Source organism: Equus asinus, chromosome 4 (genome assembly GCF_041296235.1).
Source record: "Equus asinus isolate D_3611 breed Donkey chromosome 4, EquAss-T2T_v2, whole genome shotgun sequence".
NCBI classification, from domain to species: Eukaryota; Metazoa; Chordata; class Mammalia; order Perissodactyla; family Equidae; genus Equus; species Equus asinus.
Genome location: NC_091793.1, coordinates 28,834,115 through 28,848,578, shown reverse-complemented (window position 1 = coordinate 28,848,578; position 14,464 = coordinate 28,834,115). Strand labels below are relative to the sequence as shown.

At 33.9% G+C, this 14,464-nt stretch overlaps 1 protein-coding gene across 3 annotated transcripts in view; it reads left to right on the top strand.

Moving 5' to 3' along the window:
* The window catches only part of MGAT4C (MGAT4 family member C), a 677,866-nt gene that overhangs the window by 273,112 nt on the left and 390,290 nt on the right, over window positions 1-14,464 (top strand). For all 3 annotated transcript variants that reach the window (XM_070507020.1, XM_070507021.1, XM_070507022.1), the window contains one exon: window positions 1,457-1,567. The gene's annotated coding sequence lies outside the window, so the exon portion shown is untranslated. The remainder of the gene's footprint in view (window positions 1-1,456; window positions 1,568-14,464) is intronic.

Genomic DNA, 14,464 nt, shown 5'->3' with positions numbered 1-14,464 from the left:
TCACTATTCTGATGAAAGAATTAAATAAGAAAACTACTACTGGAAAATTTTATAAAGACAAATGTTATAATTAGGGAGATAATAGTTCACTGATACCGACCTTGGAAAAACAGTATGCAGGGCTCCTTACTCCATACTCTGCCTCTCTAAGTAACATAATGAGAAGATTAGCCATCTGCATTCCTAGAGGAGTACTGTGTATTGGTCTGTAGTATTCTGAATTATAATCAAAATCTTTAAATGGCACTGATTAGAAATATAAATAAGAAATGCTCACTTTTCAAGATTTTAAGTTCTTTTAATTTAGCTAAAGATGTTCCTTAAAATGACTCAACAATAAACATAATTTTACACTTGTAGAGTACCTAAATTTTTACTTGCTTTTAGGAGACATATCTTATAAACTATCATAATTTGTAATTGTTAGAGATTTATACATTCATAATTTGTATAGTTATAAATTGTTTTGTTATACTTATTTAATTTGGATGATGAACAATAAACTACCGGAAATTAAAATGAAAACGAAAAGAGAAACTTCCATGCAGGTAATTCATGTTTTTCAAACAGTAGCACAGCTAATAACTGTTAACCAGGCTTTAAACACATGGAAAGCAAGGCAAAGATTATGTCTTCTTGTAGTTGTAAGATCAAGCTATTGCTTAGATCATTATAAGAAGTGATACAATTTGAGACTGTGTTTCTCATTGAGGCTTATTTTTTGATCTAGTGTTCACATTTTCTCCGTAACAGGAACATGACACTCATAGTTATCATCAGTTAATGCTCCTACAAAACTTGAATGTTTAATAATAAGAAAAAAGCCCAGGCTGTGTGACCCCTTCATCGCTCCCATAAGAATTAAAGAATGTTGTTGTATCTGGGCCTCTTTGAAGGTTTGGGCAAAGGAACAGTGGAATATTTAACGAGACTTAGAAATCCAGCACAGCTGGGCTCAGACGCTAGGGTATGTTGCAGGCATCATTGATGTGGCTTCTGCGCCCTGTAGAGATGTGGAATGTTCACTTGGCTTCTATCAAATAGTAAGCAAAAGAGACTCAATAATATTGGTATCTCATTAGCATGTAGATAATGGATTGAATATTGTCAAGTTTAAAAATAAAGACATACAAATGCCAAGGAAGTTTATTTATCACACACTGCCATCTTGATTTAAAATGTTTATTTTTTTTTGTCTTGAACGATACTTTCAGAACCCAAAGGTCATGATGCAGTAGTAGAGCTGATACTCACAAATTCGTGGTTTCTTTAAAGATGTTAATCCCAGCATTGACTAGAGAAAACCAAATAGCAAGTGTTGAAAGTAGAAATGTAACTGGCCTGTTTGTAAAACGTCTACTAGGGTAACAGTGTCTAGATTCAACACACAAGTGCCATCATGATGAATGTTTACAACACTTTTTTGAGAGCCAATTATACCGTTTTTTTTGTGCAGGGCCTGGAGATCAGCCAGATCCGTTGTATGCACAAAGCTGCTTTGGATCTGTCTTTTCAAACAAGAGCTGCAGGAAACGTTATAGCAAGGTTGAAGCTTCATTCTTCTCTGGTAAGAGAAGCTTTCTTTTTCTTTGCTATGGGGAGAGTTTGATAAGAAATCCTTTCAAACCATAATGTGGTCAGGGAGAAGAGAAGTTCTATGTTACAAGTCATAAGATGTTTTCTTTTCTTTTGAACTCTCTTTTTCATAATGCCTTTTGCCTAGTACGCTACAGCAAAATAAAACTGAAACACTAAGTCATATTGCCCATGTTAAATTTGTATTGGAGCTAGGGGAGTCTTAAACCACTCCTCTGTCGAATGCTATGTGGTGTTATTTTATGTTTTTGGCTGTAAATCTCCGGGTCAGGACAAGGAGAAAAGAATGAGTATTCTGATACTGTGGCTGAGAGTGAATCCGTGTGTTGAAGTTTTCCCCTGACCGATGATGTTATTAACGTCCAGCAGCTCACCACCGTATCGCTTCAAGAACCCAATCAAACTTGGCCTTTGGGTTCACTTGGAGTCATTTCTGACCACACTAACATGATTTCATTTTAAAAATTAAAAAAGCTGGAGATAGTAATTCTGGGTGAGTTTGTCTGGATGTGGCTTTTTTCACTTTAGCTCTAAATAATAAAACTGTGTACGTATATACAAAATACAAGATTTTTTTCCCACATCAATTTCTTGGAATTGTAATATCCTTCAATATTTCCACAAAAATCTCTACCTGTTATAAACTCTACCTGAATTCATATCTGGCAAAAATAGCAAGAAATAGTGGAGAATATATATACACACACATTGAGTGTGTATAAATATATACATATATACATATACATAATTGTGTGTATAAATATATGTGTATATAATGTGTATGTACACAATTGTATATGTATACACACATATGTATAAGAATAAACAAATATTTGACTTGTGTGCAATTAATTTTAGATAATAGAAGATTTACACATTATAGCAATGTAATCCCTCCAGAAGCTGATCATTTTAAGTTGGCATTTATATAACCCTTCATTTTCTTAGTAAGCATTTGTTCAGAAAACAATGATGTAAGTATCAAAAAGACTTTATTCCCAAACAGTTGCATTTAAAGCTGTCTGTTTTTTAAAGTGAACTTGTCTTTAGATTTTCTTCTTTTCAGTAGCTCAATTAAATGAGCGATTTAATATATATATCTGTGAGATTTGAATATAAATCCTTTTAGGGATTTACCCCAGAATAGTATTCTCAGCTTCAAAGGTATAGGCTGTCAGTCTAATGATATCGATCTAATAGGTCAGTCATAAATATTCATATTCATTTGTTCATTTCAGTGTTTATTGACTACTTTCTTGCTAAACATTTCAAGGAGAGGAAATATGTAGCTTACAAAAGAAATGGAACATATAATATCCGAGCAGATTTAATGATGATTCAACAAATGTGCTTGAAAATTAATATATGTTGAGCTTTTGGCTAAGGACAAATAAGTAAGAGTATCTTACACAGAGTCAGGGGTAGTCAGGGACCACAATAAATGCAATGAGAATTAACTTTTCAGATTTCAAAGTAATTCTATCCTGTAATGCATGAGCCTGCAAAACCCTAGCAATGCCATTTTTTCCCCTTTTACCTTCTTTTAAATTGTGTGGATTTGCTACAACCCATTGTAAGTGCTTCAGCTGTGTACATTGTACTGAAAGAAAAATAAAGACAGCCCTGCCCCTGAATGAGATTCTGGTCTAAAAAGGAGCTAAGGAAAAAAAATCAGTGAACGTTCTGTGCTTTCTGTCCTTTTAAAGTGTGTGTGTTGCCCTCAGGCACCTGCAGCAGGCAACAACAACAGCAAAAAGCCCCGATTCTCATAGTTTCTATCTTTCTCAATTTGTCTTTCTCATTTTCTCAAAGTGAACCTCAGATGGCCAAAAATATCCTCTAGGTGACAAACAATAGTGTACAACTGAACTCTCACTATCTTATAAGCTATTATGACCACAATAAAAAAAAATAATGAGATAAAAATCCTTCTAGGGCAAGAACTATGTTTAACTGTGTATATACATATTTTTTTTTTCTTTTCATTGTTAGCTTTGCTTTTAGAAACTACGCTGTAAGTCACACATACATATGCACAACTTATTTGAGAAGACAAGAAAGAGAAGCAAGAACAGCACCTCTGCCCCCTGATGAGTGTGACATGGCAGGATCTTCTAGAATTTTTTACTTTAAAGCCCTGACTTTTGCTATTCATGCTGTGGACAGTGCTTCTTCTATTGTCACAGGTCCTGGTTCTATCTGTCCTTTATGGCTCAGGGTAGATGCCATTTTATACAATGATGTCTTCCCAGCAAACCTCATGTCCACTCCAGGTAAAATGATCTCTTCCATCTTGGAACATTCTTATCACTTTATCATTGTGGAAAAAAAGACAAGTTTGTGAACAACATGCAATTTCATTTCTTCATAATCACAAAGACAATGAGACATCCTTGCCACAAGTTCTCTCCTTTTAGACATTGTTTGAGAAGTCTGCTTTTTAGAAAGTTATTTTTTAGGGAATTCTTTTTTTCATTACTGTTCAAATTTCTTTGTCTTCTTTGCCCACCTGCTTTTCTTACAGCTTCCATTTCACTGAGAAAATAGAAATCATCTGGCGGATTCTTTCACATTCTCTTGCCTCCATATCTAAAAAGCTTACATCAACCTGCACCAATCCTCTATTCTTTCCACCTTCTTTAGTGGGAGGAAGCAACCAAACTTTTATCAGTGTTCAATCTCTCCTCGATTTTGGGCTTCTCAGGTACCTACCTCAATCTGTCAAATCTTCTTTATTCCTAATCTTCAGTTCTATTTTCTCCATAAAAATTTTCCCATTGGAAGTCTCTCTGTGTTGACTACACATACCTACCAGGCCATGGCTGGGGTGGCATATTCCCCACTAGAAGCTGTTCATATTTCTACTACTCTACACAAACTTCTCAAAGAGTTGTTTTTCAAGACACTGTTTCCATGACCTTCAGTTCTCTCCAATTTTCTTTGATCTTACTCTCCCTTCCTGACTCTTCCAACCTTTTGCAGATAGTCATTTGACTTTCTTGCTGATAAATCCACTGGGTACTTTTCAGTTTGCATCTTGGTTCCCACCAGTCTTTAAGTGTTGACTATTCAACACTTTTTGAAACATTTTCCCTTTTACTTCTCTGATACCACAGTCTCATAGTTTCATTTTGTTTCTCTAATTTTCCCATTTTTTGATAGTTTCTTTTCTTATTATTTCTCTTTTACTGGACCACACACTTAAGAGTCCCTCAAGACTCAATCATGGGTCTAATACTCCTCTCCCTGATCTCTCTCTCTCTCTTTCTTCCTCCCACCTTCCTTCTCTCAATTATCATTATAATTTAAAAAAACTGAAATATCAGCTATATTACAGTGAAGTGTACCAATAGCTAGGTGCTTCCATTAATAAAATAGTGATACATTGGCAAGCATATTAGATTTTGGTTCAGTCACTAAAAATACTCTCTACCTTAAACAATATTTGATTTAGTTCTACCATGTTTCTATTTTACTATTGAATGTCACTGTCTTATTTCATAAATTCACTATTTCTTTAGATATCGGGAATAGGGAAAGGGGAAAATATATGAAGGTAGTAGAGTAAACAGATTTTGTTGCTAAGATACTCATACCTTTTAACAAAATAAGTAATAAACAATGAAAGTCAACATATGAGAAACATTGCAAATGCTGATGTACTTGTCTGTTTTGAGGTCTGTGAGATTCAAACAAAGATTTGTAATGGACAGTTTTTAAACAAATTAAGAAGAATTGTCTGAGAAAGAGATATAAATAGGGAAGTTACAGCAGTTAGGTTCTTCTGAGTTACAACAAACAGGGGGAAAAAGAAATTGCCTTAGCCATTCTCATGGAGAATATATTTCACAATAGAGTTTACTTAAAATCAAATATCACTTTTACCAAAGAACATTAATAATCATATAGTGGACCACTCCAGACAATGTTTGAACATTTGTCTGGGATAAAAAAAAACTACAGAGAAGTAAGACTGGAGATAATGTAGAAATGATGAGAAATTATTTAGAAGGAGGAGAATGATGTGCAACTAATGACTAAATACACCCTATTCTGAAATAGACAGTGAGAATTTCAGCATGGGAAATGAGAGGTCAAGGAATTGTTAGTCAGTTGCAGATTAGAAGAGAGGAAGAGAAGTATACTGAACATAGGGCTGAGTCTGTCGTTAGAAGAAAATAAAAGCATTATACTATTTTCACTATTAAGTAATAAAAGAATAATCTACCTGAAATGTGGGCATGTGTGTAGCATATAATTTGATGTATAGATTGGTGTCTCTATCTATCATAGACATGTTTCAATTTTCTTTGATTTGATTTTTCTAGGTGTGCCATTTCTGGTGTTAAATCAAGTAAGATAAGTCCAGCAGAATTACTCGCCTTATTTCTCAAAAATCCGGATTATATTAAGAATTACAAAGTGATTATTTTTTTGCATTTCTTTTAAAGGGAGTTAGCCCCATATAGTAAATTCCTAGCAGATAAATTTATTATATGGGATCTCTTGTTAGATAAATTAAGATTTGTTAATTATAACATTAGCACTTTTTATATTTCAGATGAATACTACTCAAGAAGATATATCATAACTGATTTTTGTTCAAATGAGCTAAACTGGATCATGGAAACCAAGAGAGATATTTTAATGTCTCTAGAAATAATTCTGACATCAGGGGACATGGGATGATTTCTCCAGAGCAGTTTTAAGATAACAAATATTCTTCAGATGTGTATAAGTAGATTTGGTTTTAATTTTTTTCTTAAAAAGCACTATCTAACACCCCCAAATAGACATATACACATATACATATCTGTATGTATGTGTGTATTATGTTATGCTATATATTATATATGTATGTATTTAATGGAGAGAGAGAGAAAGAGAGAGAGAGAGATTGAGAGAGAGAAGCTACATCAATCATATAGAGAACAACTTAACCAGGCCTAAAAAATAAAAACAATACAAAAAGCACTTCCATATCCAGATCTCATTGAAAAACATCTTCATATTATTTAAATATATTTGTTTGATAATCTGTTAAGAAATTCAAATTCACAGATTTTTTTTCTAGTTTCCCTGTAGTTTTCTTCATATTTTAGCCTTTTTCCATTTAAATAAGATATCACAAACCTAAGGCTCACTTTCTTTATCTGAAAATATTGCCCTATTTATCTAAAGATATATTATGGATATGATGTGAGATCTCTGAAAACTAGGAATAGAAAGGAATTGCTTGGATAAACAACATCTACAAAAAAAATCTACAGCTAATATCATACTTAACGATGAGAAACTAGAAACTTTCCTGTTAACATCAGGCAAAGGCAGGGATATTTCCTCCCACAACTTCTTTTTAACCTCATACTGGAAATCCTGGCTAATACTATAAAACAAGAAAAGGAAATAAAAGGTATATAGATTGGGAAGGGAGAAATAAAACTATCTTTGAAGACGATATGATTGTCCTTGTAGAAAATCCAAGATAATTGACAATAAAACACTTGAAACTAATAAGCAATTATAGCAAGTTTGCAAGATACAAGCTTAATATTAAAAAGTCAATCAGTTTCATCTATGTCAGCAATGAACAAAAGGAATTGGGAATTCAAAACCAAATCTACTAAAGCCTTGATTTAGGACTTCCCAGGCTCTATATCTGTGAGAAATATATTTCTATTGTTTATAAGCCACTCAGTCTATGGTATTTTGTTGTAACACCTGAACACAATTAAGACAGTTATAAAAATATACAAAGAATTCTTAAAATTCAAGAATAAGGAATGTAACAGCGCAATAAAAATGGGCAAAAGTACTGAATAAACACCTCACAGAAGATGATACACAGATGGCAAATAAGTATATGAAAAAGTATTCAACATCACATGTTGTTAGGCAATTACAAATTAAAAGAAGATACCACTACATGCCTATCTGAAAGGTCAAAATCTAGAACACTGACAACCCTGAAAGCTGGGGAGGATGTGAAACAACAGAAACTCTCATGCATTGCTGATGGGAATGCAAAATGGTACAATGAAAATTCATGTCCACACAAAACCAGTACACAGATATCTATAGCACCTTTATTTGTAATACTAAAACTTGGACACACCAAGACGTCCTTCAGTAGGTAAATGGATAAGCAGACTGCGCTACATCTGGACAATGGAATATTATTCAGTGCTAAAAAGAAAGAAACTATCAAGCCATGCAAAGAACTGGAGGAAACTTAAATGCTTATTACTAAGTGAAAGAAGCCAATCTTAAAAGACTACATACTGTATGATGCCAACTATATGACATTCTGGAAAAAGCAAAACTATGGAGACAATTAAATGTTCGGTGGTTGCCAGGAGTTAGGAGGGAGAGAGGAATGGACAGGCAGAGTACGAGGATTTTTAAAGTAGTGAAACTATTTTATATGATTCTATAATGGTGGAAACAATACGTGTCATTATATTTTTGTCAAAATTCATAGAATGTACTCCACCAAGAGTGAGCCATAATGTAAACTATGGACTTGGGGTGGTGATGTATCAGTATATGTTTATCAGTTGTAACAAGTGCACCACTCCGTGCAGGATGTTGATTCAGGGAGGCTGTGCCTGCGTGGGGACAGGGGATATAAGAGAACTCTCAATACTTTCTGCTCAGTTTTGCTGTGACCTAAAACTGCTCCAGAAAACATCCTCCATTTAAAAGGCAAAGAAATGGATAAGGAAAAATACTATTTTTTATAACGTTTTATTTATATTACAATATAGCTGTTGTAAATAGCCTTTGTAAATTTAAAACTCATATAAATGTGTTGTTTCTCTCAAAATGATACCTGTTAGGATTAAAAATTTCAATAAATCATTTTGATATATATGCATTTATATGAAGATTAAGTTATATATATTTTATTTTATCTTCTTGCAAACTCTATTTTTGAATAGTATCACTGAGATCCCTCAAGTCCATAATTAATGGGATGTTATCAATCATATAGTCTGGCTCCTAGACTTTATTCTCTTATCTGATTGTTATAATTAATGGCACAGAGGTGAAAAATGCTTAGTTAAAATTAGAGTTGTGTCCTACATTTATCTAGTGAGCTTAGCCAATTCTGAGAAAGACTTCAGTCTTATTGGATCTGTAAGTTAGCTAACTATTTATCCAAAAAGCAAATAAATGCCCTAAAGTGAAAACAAAAACCCTTACTAAAAGAACATGGTAGTCTATTTTCCTTTTTCATTGAATTTTATTTTTTAAATCAAGATGGGCCTTGGTTCAAATGAAATCTTACGTTGTTGAAGTAGGAGGCAACGTTCCCAAGCTCCAGTGTCCGCACCACTATCATTTCCAAACCCAAAGGGGCTGTAGAAAACGCCAAGGTCTCCTGGAATAGTTTCAAAAGCAATGACCTGGGATTTTTTTCCCTAGAATAAATGAAAAATCTTTCGTTCTGCATAATGGAAATGTGTATTAAATGATAAGAAGATTTTGTGGCCATATGCATTTGTCAAATATTGGGTTAAACATGTTTCTTTATTTTAGGGCTTTTGATAGTCTTTGGAATTCCAGTATGTACTGTTCATTCTCAGGAAGAAACATTTCAAATGTGTAACCAGCTCTTTCTAGACTTATGTTGCCCAAAGAACTTTTGTTTTCCCCCATGGAGTATATCATAAGAACACTGCTCTAGGTAACACACTTTGGGAAATAATCCCTTACTCATTACTTAGACTTTGGAAAATGAGCTTAAATTTATGTTTAATGATATTAACTTCTGAAAATACTTATATGTGAATATTTACCTTAGTCAAGAAGGTAGTGAGTACATATAATTAATATATCTAATCACATCACTTTCTTGTTAAGAATTCCACAAGTCATTTCTCATTATTTTTGGAATGAAATCAAAATTCCTTAATATAGACACAATATTCTGCTTGATCTTATTATGACCATTTCTCCCTTCTGATCTACAATGCTTCCCCATGCTCACTGTGATCCAGCCATACAGGTGTGCGTGTTAATCCTAGAGCATGCCAAGGCCGAGCCTACCCAGAATATATACTTCTGCCGTTCCCTCTACCACGAGCATCGTTCCCCTGGATAGCCTCATGGATCACTCCCCCATTTTATTTATTCATCTCAAAGACTGCTGCAGCTCCCCACTCCTGGGGTCACTCTGTATATATACTGTTAACCCCACTTTTTCTTCATTTAATTTATAACTACTAGCTATTTTACTATTAATTGTTTGTTTTATTTTTCTCTCCTGGACTAAGTTTAATACTGTTTGAAAAGTGTGTGGTATCTTCGAGAAAAACATGATTACACTAGATTGATTACCATGGGTATTCTTTTTTCGGATGGTCTGTTATGTAATTATTGTGACATGTGAATAACACCCATAGCATTAGTTAACCATACCCTCAAAAGAATATCACTAGCCCTTGATTTTGCAGTGAATTAAGTACAGTAAATCTGTGAAACTTTTAATTTTAACATTTGTGGTTCCTGTCACATAATTGTAATCGATACCTACAGCCAGTATTATGTGGGAATCTGTCATCTCTGCTCCACATATCTCATCCTCCTTTTAGGGCCAGCCAGTTAGTCAGAACACACCCTTCTCGTCTCATGGTGATGACATAAGTATGAGAGGACAATCCCAAGAACTTCTCAAGCCTTCTCAAGCTGCTGTCAAGGTCACTAACATTGTATTGGCCAAGCAAGTCATATGACCAAGCCCAAAGTCAAGGGGTATGGAAGTATTTTCTCCCCATGGTTATGAGGGAGGGCGAGGATACATATTTTCAAATGATAATCTAATTTACCCCTACCATCTAAAGAAATGCTCAGAAATTCTTTCATTCTATTATTATTCTATTATTATAAAAGAAGCAGCGTATCAATGATATCAAGACTATAACAATCTGGGGCTGGCCCAGTGTCATAGTGGTTGAGTTCACATGCTCCACTTCAGTGGCCCAGGGTTCTCAGGTTCAGATCCTGGGTGTGGACCTGGCACCACTCAGGCCACACTGTGGCAGTGTCCCACATAAAATAGAGGAAGATTGGCACAGATGATAGCTCAGTGGCAGTCTTTCTCAAGCAAAAAGAGGAAGATTGGCAACAAATATTAGCTTAGGGCCAATCTTCCTCACAAAAAAAAAAGAAAAGAAAGACTATAACAATCTAAAAACCTAATGTGAAAAAATTAAAAGAGCTAACATTAATCTGTGGGTTAAAATGAAATTCTTGATTTTCTTTTTGGTGAGGAAGATTGGCCTTGAGCTAACACCTGTGCCAATTTTCCTCTGTTTTTCATGTGGGACACTACCACAGCATGGTTTGATGAGCAGAGTGTGAGTTCATGCCCAGGATCCAAATCGGCAAACCCTGGGCCACCGAAGTGGAGAGCAGGAACTCAACCACTACACCACCAGGCTGGCCCAAAATTCTCAATTTTTATATTATAACAATAACCACATATTCAGTGCAAAAACTTGTTTTGTCCACATATGTTGCAAATATCTTTCCAGAGTTTCCTTTACATTTAATTTACATAAAATATGTTTTGAAATATAGAGAACTAAACATTTTCTCCAGCGATAGTAATATAGTTATATCAATCTAACTGAATTATTTTTTTGTTTCATTTTGGGGTTTTTTTTTTAGACCTAGTAAGAAAAGACTTTCCTAACTCTAGTCAACTCCTTCAGGTTGTTTAGATCATTTTGTGATTTTCCTATAACACTTTAAATTATCTTGAATTTATTTTGCTGAATTTTTTGAAGTGAAGACTAATCCATTCTCCAAAGATTTAATGTTTTCTCATATTGTAAACACACATCTTCTTCTACAGAATATATTTTACTTTCTATATGTTAAGCAGAGAATATAATTAATTGAGAAGCTACCCTGTAGAAAATATAGAATATTATTAAAAGACAGAACAATTTGTAAAATAGCCCGTGCATGCAAGGAGCTGCATACTTGTGTATACACAATCTTTAACTTTATTAGAGTTAGCCCAGGGCTTTTCCTACTAACAAAGTAATATTTCTTCTGATTTGTAATTAATTAATTTATATTTTCCTAACCATGTATGTTTTCATACTGTGATTTTGTTTTCTTCTTTGCCTCCTCTTTCAATTATTTTGATTAATTATGTATTGTTTCTAATGTGTGCTCACTCCAGTACATTAAGGGTTCTAGCTTATGTTTTACAAATTCTAGAGGGTGGAGGAAATAATCTTTTTAAAATATTAACTTTTACCCCATTTCATAAATTACTTGACTACAAATTAAAACACACACAAACACAAATACTCACAGACATTTCATTGGGGAATGTAGGATGTACAGATTGTTCAGGATTTGCTTTCCAGTCGCCTAAAATCCAGAATTATCATCTGCTTATGTTCTGCTTAATGGAAGGTATTACTACACATTAATATCAGTGATGCTAAGTTTAGGATGCAAAGTTTTAAAGAAATAGCCTTGGAAAATGTTTCCAAAGAAGTTATTGAACAAAAACAAGGGAGGATTTTATATTTATAAAAGTCCATTTGCCTTGAGCAGTTTTGTGTCAGAGAATGGAAAACGCAAAATACAAGCTAAAGAGAACTCGAAATAGAACAAGAATGGATGGTGCCAGATCCTCCAACAGAAATTGTACGGTGACACCCTGAAGTCTATGGAGGTGAAATGAAGTGGCACCAGTTATGTGTGTGGAACATCATTTTCACACAGTCTGAAATTCCCCAAGGTGAATGAAACTTTAGGAAAGAACCATGTCTGGGTTTTTTTTTTTTCATTTTTAAAATTTTTCCTCCCCAAAATACCTAAATGGTACTGGCATAAATTAATTGTGGATTCATTAACTGGCTGTTTTTGGATGAGAAAAACTTAGAAATATTTGATTCACTAGGGTGAAAGTTTGTATTCACAAGTGTTTAGGAGTGATACACAAATTTTAAAAACGCTATTTTGATTCTCAAATGTAACTGTAGTAGAATCCAGTGTTACCCCAAAGCTCCATGGAACACAGTTTGTAAACCCCTATGGAAGCAGTATGCAAGAAAGATGAAGTGTTTTGATGACCAATTTAGAAAAAGAAAAGAAGTATCCAAAACAACGACTGAAGTCAGGCTGTGAGTATCACTCAGCGGCAGCTGAAACTGGCGATCCTGTTGATACTCACTCTGGGCACTGAAGTAAGTAAAGACTGAGAAGGGTTCCAGGCCTTAGTCAGAGAGTCTTGCAAGCAGAGCTGGGAAGACCACAGTTTTTATATAAGATTCTATCTTTCACTCTCACTGATTCTGTAATCTTGATAAAGTTGCTTAAGCTCAACAAACCTCACTTTATTCAATAGACAAATATGAAGAATAATTACTGTCTCAATAGATTATGACAATGACAGTGTGCAAGGTCTTAGGGTACACAAAGATTTATAACAGCTGTTCAAAATTGTTAGTAGGATCTTGAATGAAACTATACGGAAAGGGAGAGAAATGATATTTGCATATATTTGGAATTTAATAGCAAGGGAACTATGACTTTTCTTTCAAATTGATAGTTAAATCTTAAATTCTGCTGAATACTAAGTACATCAAATTGTTTCTTCTTCTACCAAGTATAGCCTGAAAAACCACACAAATGTATGAATGAGGGTTTGAGGTAACCAACAGAAGTTGGTCCAAAATGAATTACACCTTAAAAAGATAGAGATAGATAGTCACGTATAGGTTTTAAAATTCTGTGTTCTATTTACTTTCAATAAGACATTTTTTTAAATTCTAAATTTAGCCTGGTCATGAGTTAAATTATGTATTCTGTTAGTTGGAGCAGAAAAAAAATGTATATCAAATGTGAGATTTAACTCTATATTTAATTTTTAATTTATTTTATTACTGCCTATTCTTAAAATTTGAAGATGTACCAATTAGTTATGCACACATATATGTAACATACATATAGATGATAAACAGATAGATGTAGTTTCTTATATTAGATGTACTTTTGGTAAAATGTCACTAGTTTTATACACTGAAAATTGGAAAACTATATGAAGAATGTTACCTTCTTTGTGGCTCCTCAGATTAGATTTACCACTAAACAAAAAATCAGAATTTTTTAGTATTAGGATCATCTTGATGCCTAGTTCTTCACTGTACCAAGCTAACAGGACTTTCCAGCACACTTTTGCAATGAGCTGGCAATGGAACTGAGCCCTAAACTTCAGAGATTCTTTTCTGTTATGCTCCCCAGGCCTGCTCCCTATAGATGCATGGTTAAGAACAAGCCTTAGGTCAGGTCCTAGTTCCATCACCCACCAGTTGTAAGAACTTGGGAAATTAACCTAAATTCTATTCATCTGCATTTCTTTATCTCTAACATGGAGATAAAAGCATCTATTTTATAGGATTAAGTGAGATAATCTAGGTAAAGAATCCAGTCTTGAACTATACATTATACATAATACATGCATTTTCTATTTCTGGGATCTGCTATAATTTGAAACAGAGATTTTATACTCTGTTAGCTTTTAAATATTCTATGTGAGTGAAAAGGTTCACCTTTTATGACATTTTAGAAAACATATGGCAATCATATATTTCATTTCCACCAGTATAAATGGAACAGAATTTTCTATTATTGGACAACTAAAAATCTGACTATTAAGGACACGGAAACTTCCCTTTTGGAATGTGTGGGAGCATCCGCACGTGTGCACATGTATGTGTGTGTATGTAAGTGGCCTGCGAACCAAAACAGTTTTTCTATAATTTAATCGAAAAGAATGCTTCAATTGGCCAAGTACAGGCTCTGTGATATTAGAAACTTCATTTTGAGGTGACAGAAA